This window comes from Arachis ipaensis, chromosome B02, assembly GCF_000816755.2.
Source record: "Arachis ipaensis cultivar K30076 chromosome B02, Araip1.1, whole genome shotgun sequence".
Taxonomy (NCBI): Eukaryota; Viridiplantae; Streptophyta; class Magnoliopsida; order Fabales; family Fabaceae; genus Arachis; species Arachis ipaensis.
In genome coordinates, this window is record NC_029786.2 from 73,996,826 (window position 1) to 74,003,448 (window position 6,623).

At 30.8% G+C, this 6,623-nt stretch overlaps 1 long non-coding RNA gene across 1 annotated transcript; it reads left to right on the forward strand.

Annotated features, from left to right (window-relative positions):
• On the forward strand, positions 140 to 6,346 carry LOC110268885. The gene is made up of 3 exons (XR_002357599.1): positions 140 to 314; positions 386 to 434; positions 6,113 to 6,346. It is a non-coding gene; the product is annotated as an uncharacterized LOC110268885 (long non-coding RNA).

Genomic DNA, 6,623 nt, shown 5'->3' on the forward strand with positions numbered 1-6,623 from the left:
ATACTATCAATTATTTAATTTAATTTTTTATTATTTTTTTATATTTATTATTAATTTTACTTATAAAATTAATAATGAGAGATTATATTTTATTTTTTTAAATTTAAAAAAAATTGAAAGGATCTATTTTTCTAATTTATAAAGTTACTTCGTTTTAGTAGTGTTGTTCACAACTCACAATATATAGTTGAAAGCTGAACCAATAATGTCTTAGTCCACAGCCAAAGAAAAATAAAGAAGAAAGAAGGAAGAAGATAGACTTGACTTTACTTTGCTTAGTGCTTACACCGCTGATCGTCACTTTCGCTTTAAAGGTGAGAACAAATCTACTTTCTATTTTTATTATTTCACTATAATAATTTTGCAAATTTTTTCTCCCTTTCAGTTTTGTGGAATCCTCTCATGCTCTTGAATTAGATCCATGTGGTAGCTAGGTATTTAGTATTTACTGTTTATATTTTAGAGTAATCTGAGATATTCTTGGGTCTATCCTTAAGGGTTTGTTTGGATGGGAAGATGGAAATAGAAAGGAAGGAAATAGAAAGGAAAGAAAAGAAAGGAAAGAATTTGAATGTATTTTTATTTTCTCTTGAGTTGTTTGGATGAAAGAAAAATGAAAAGAAAGAAAAGAAAATAAAGAATAATTTCCTTTGTTTGGTTAGAAAGAAAATTAGGAAGAAAGAAGAATAAATTAGTAGTAAATGACATTTTTGTCCTTGTATTGTAAAAAGGGTATTCTATGTATATAAATTTATTATTTAATTTAAAATAATTAAAAAATTAAATATATTAATACAATTAATAATTTAAAGATAGATCATCAATCATAATTTTTTTATGTTACAATAAGTTTGAGTCATACCAAATAAAATCCTACATCACACAATGTATTACTTCATGAAATTTAAGACAAAATATAATGTATTGTTTAAATTTTTTAAAAAAAAAAAATTCCAGCCGGATTCATGCAAAGCATGATGGATAGCTAATACAAATTTTATTGAATTCTCTTCATACACATCAACGGTAGAAAAAATTCTAACACATGTGCTTGCTCTTTAAATAGTATATATATTTTAAAGGATTTGAAGTTTCATATATTTTAAAGCTAATTCTTTTAAATTTGTTATCTTCAACAAGAAAAATTATATGTTTCAAATTCCAAGCACAATACTAATCTACTATCCAATTAATATATCAACAACACAAATTTATTAACACCAAATAATTTGCATACCACATTTGAAATTCTAACACTCTCAATATAATCAACCACATAAATCCTGGTAGTTTTTAAGGGTCTATGCATACCACCTTTGAAATTCTAGCACTCTCAATATAATCAACCACATAAATTCTGGTTGTTTTCAAGGGTCTATGCATATCACCTTTAAAATTCTAGCACTCTCAGTATAATCAGGTAGTTTTCAAGGGTCTATTAATCAAAGAGCAACTACAACAACACTAATATTATAATATGAAATTCTTGATGCATTAAATATATACTTCAGTCAATATCCAAGATATATAACTTCATATTCAAAATACATAAGCATATACCAACCATAAGCCTCTTTTAAGACTCTCATGAGTATATTAATTACAAAATATAGAGGCTCTACTAAGATTATACAACATTAAATCCTAAAATCATAAACATGCACAAAATATATGTTACCATTACTGATTGCGTTCCTCTTAAATTGCACCAGCTTCTTTCATTAAGTCATATAATGCACCGTGGTGATCTTCAAAGGGAACACCAAAAAATTCTCGTTTTGCTCTTTCATCTCTACAGAGAAAACGGTAGCAACTCCAAAAGATCTCTTTGACAACACCCAATTTCTTTAGCTCGTTATACACATCATTTTCAGAGTAAATTCGAGCTCTACTTTGTTCTAGGAATGTAATTCCTCTCTCAACAGCTTGAGCTTGGATCTTGGCAACTTGAATTTGTTCTTCAGCTATCAGAACTTGTCTTTCTGCTAGCATAACTTGTTTCTCAGCTGTTTCAGCTTGCCTTTCAGCTGTTAACGCTTGCTTCGAAGCAATGTCAAGTGATTTATCATAGTAATTATTCCCATCCTTCAACATATCTGTCAATCCTTGAATACCTTTACTCATTCGTTCCATATCAGCTTCAAATAAACCACTCATTGGTGCTTTACGCTTAGAACCTCTATGATTCCCTTGTGTTCCATTAGATTGGTTTGAGTTACCTAAATCAGGACTCTCCTCTGCAACAAAGCTAGTTGAATGAGTAGTAGGTTGCCAATCATTCCACTCACAGTCAAACCCCTGGTATTCATCTTCGTTCAAATTAATTGTTTCCTTCATCTTGGCCATACTTTTATTTCTTTCTTTGGCACTTCCAGCAATATTTCCAGTAGCTCTGTCTTGACCGTATATAAAATACAATTTATCATAGTGTTTGATGGGAGTTCGCATCCACTTTTTTGCATCTGGTCTTGCCTATATAAAAAATAGATACATATATGTAATTTAATTATACGGTTTTCTTTTCTTAATTTGTGAATAGTTTCATAAATAAGTATATACAAGAGCAATAGCTTCATGAAAATCTAGTCCTCACATATTAGTTATTTGTTAAAATTTTTTAGATCAAGGAAGCATAATTTGCCATATAAATTTGACACTTGTAAAGAATTTTAATCATTTAAAATCACAGGTCAAAATAATTTCATACTACAACTTATCATGCGCAAAGGTATCTATAGACTTTAGTAACAACTTATCATGAAATTAATTACCTTAATTAAATCCGCCCAAACTTCAGGTTCAGCGGTAAAGAGTTTGGTTTCTGGGTTCCATGAAAATCCACTTAAGTTATGAAAGAGATCGTAACAAACTCCAAAGTGATCCTTCAAAGTCTTCAGTCTATTCTTAAGATTATCTTTACGAAGATGGTTCCCGAATGAAGCTTTTAGAGTTGCAAGAACGTTGTCATATGCAGTTGTTGTAAAAGTGCCCTCAACTCTGTTTCCTTTACTACATTCCTCAATCAAAGCATCAAGAAAAGCTGCATCTATTTCCTCAGTCCACCTTAAATTGTCTTTGATTGATGTGTCACCTTGAGATGCCATCTTCTTTGCCATTTGGTCTTAACCTGAAAAATTAAGAGCTAAATTATAAAAACAATCTTCTATAAATTAACTTCAATGAAATAATAATATAAAAAGTGTTAATGATGAATTCATCAATTAACCAAGAACATTACCTTTAGAAGTAATTCCTATAATACAAGTAATTTAATTAATTTTAAAAAATAATTATCATCATAAGTGAATGTTTCAACTACACACTTCATACATAGTAATATCATGCTTTTCACAATACTCATGAGTATTACACCTTTGAAAATATTAGTTTGACACATAATAGTCCTAACATTCACATGATATTCACACATTACATTCACTTTGGTTCAAAAAATTTCATTCCCCTTCATAAGGATGAAGGTTCAAATAAGTCTCATCTTTCAATTTGATAGTCAGCCCACATTTGAGCCGCCATGTTATCCCTAAGCGCTGCACCTCGCCGGTAATCTTCATTTACTTCTTCTCTTTCTTCATTAGTGGCTTCTGGATTATTATTTTGTAATTCTCGATCCACTTGAGAAATTAAGTGTTGGTCAGGATCTACACCCATTAAAAAGTTGTGGAGTATAATGCATGCTAGGACAATGTCAACCATAACCTCTACGTCATAATAAGGTTCTGTACCACCTGCTATAATTGCAAATCTTTTTTTCAAAACTCCAAAGGATCTTTCGATCACATTTCGTAACGAAGAATGACGAAGGTTAAATAATTCATATGCATTTTCAGGTTCACGTCCAGCAAACTCCTTTAAATGGTATCTTACGCCTCGATATGGAGTTATTAGAGCATGTTTAAGCATGAATCCAGCATCCCCAAAATAAAATTTGCCTAAAAAAAATCATATAGAAATACTATACTTTAGATGTCACCACTTTATTTAAACATGTCAAAGTTTTTTAATAGATAAACCTCTTGGAATTTTGAGCCTATCATCCCTTGATAGTGCACTTTTAAGAACTTTAGAGTCAGATGCAGTGCCTTCCCATCCTGCTAAAGCATATGTGAATCTCATATCAAAGCCACACGCAGCAAGTACATTCTGAGTTGGCCATTCTTTTCTTCCACGAAATCTAGGTTGATCAGCTATTGGAACCTTGACTCTGACATGTGTTCCATCAATGGCTCCAATACAGTCCTGTACATATAACTTAATTAAAAAGAAAAGTTGTTTTATATACTAATTATGATTTTCTAATTCAATGTACAACTAATCATACCTTAAAATATGGATAAAATCTATTGCTTCGAAGAATCTCTGATGGAATGGTTGTTCCGGAAGGTTGCTGAAGAAACTCTTCTTCAAGTGAGATTACAGCTCTTAGAACAGCATGAAAATTACGACTGATTGTTTCTCCAGACCGGTGGAAGAAGAATGAAATGGTTCTATTTTTAACATTATGACCTATAATATATAAGAATCTAGCTACTTGCTCCTCAACTGTGACATGTATAGTATCCTTCACATGACCGGTTGCTCTTAATTTTGCACATAACTCTAAAAAGGCATGTGAGCTCATTCGTAAAATATCACGACACCTATTAGTTTCGCGCAACTGTCGTAACAAAGTGGTTCGAATCTCTTCTCTCCCAATAATGTGATCTCTTATGGGTTTGTCAACTTTCTTAGCCATCACTTTAAGAAAATATAACATGTGGACAGTATAACACAGCATTGTTATTGTACTAAGTTTCTTATCCCTCTCCCAATTTTCTTTGAGAACATTTAACAAATGTTCTTGACTCTCAATGCTATTTATAAGTCTCTGGTTACCTATAGAAACATCTGATGCATGCTCTTGATTTTCAACCAGAATAGGATTGCATATTTGGAATAAGGGAAAATCATCAAAAAAAATATTTTCCATGCCGTGCTTACAGTTAAAATTATGCAGTAAAACAACTTCCAATCTTCATCACCAACGTGTATTACATGCTGAAACTACAAAATTAACCAAACATGTTTAAAGCAAACACTGAATGAAAAGTAATTTTTTTCTATATTTAATGAATTTTAAATTTAGATCTTGCAATATCATTTTTGGGGTACAAAAGCCAAAACTTAACATTAACAACAACGGAATAAACAATGTGCATGTACAAAAGATTACCCATATCTGAAATAGATAAAACCCTAACATTTTCTTTGTAACCAACAGATTTAAAAGGTTCTGGATTTTTTAGTATCACAACTTTTGATTTCTTAGTTATGACACAACAGAACAAAGTAACGCACTCAAATCACAAGGCACCGTAGCTCAACATAAAAAAGAAAGAATAAAATAAAAAGATAGAAACAACAAAGCTATCAATACAAATTAAAGATAAAAAATTTCAAGAACTACCACAGATTTCATACTGCAGAAGTCGTTTCACATATGAAGAAAAGAAGAAAAATGACAACTTTTTCACATCAGAGATTGTAGAACCCTAACCTGTTTGTGTAAGGTTAGATTGAGAATGCTTGTAGTACAATGTTGATACTAACAGCAAAGTTGAAGAAGAAATGCACTCTTGATTTTATGGTGAAAACAGAGCTTGAATGCTTCTATGTCCCTCTCAATTTCGCCATGCTTGGAGAAGAACTCTTGCGTATTTCTTGTTCTCTTTTTTTTATAAAAGGGCAAATATGAGATAGCGCTGTTGGGTTTCCTTTTTCCTTCAGTTTTCTGTCCAGGATTGGAAAGAAAAATTTTAGGTGGGACCCACTCTAGATTTTACACTATTTGAGTTTTCCATTAAAAATTTCATTCTAAACAAACAAGGGAAAATAAATGTTTTCCCTCTTACTTCCTTCCTCTTATTTTCTTTCCACTGGTTTTCAATCCAAACAAACAATACCTAAAAATGCTGATTTGTATTTTGTCGGTGTCGGTTACATAAATCTTTTGGAGTAACTGATTATTTTGTGAGTTGTGTTTCCCTTTTTGTTTTTCGTTTTTTATGCGTTTGAACTTTGAATCCTCCTTGTATTTTTTTGTCATGCTTCAAAGAAAGCATGCTCCTTCTTCAGAGTTATACACAGGAGTTGAACGAGCAAAGAATATTTGGTCTGGTGGGATCATCTTCATTTTTGCAACTACCATTGATTCAACTAGGATTGTTCCTTTCCGTTCTTGAGATTCAAAACCCAAATAATTGGTTGGTTAAGGAAGAAAGGTATTTATCATTTTGACCAATTCCACCGTGATAGTTCTGGTTTTCGTATTAGCATATCGTTGTTATTCTTATTTTTTAGAAAAAAATATAGATAGACAATAAAAATATTAAATAATATGAACAATAAATATCTCGGATGTTCATTTCACTAGGTATGCAGATAGACTAATTATTCTAATATGTCAGACTGCATTTAAATTTAAAATAAAACATAATTTAAACATATAATAAATCTTAAAAGTTAAATCTTAAAACTTAAATTTTTAATCGTGAAAAAAATCCAAATTGTAAACTTCAAACTCTAAAACTTAAATTTTAAATTATAAACCATAAAATCTAAACGTT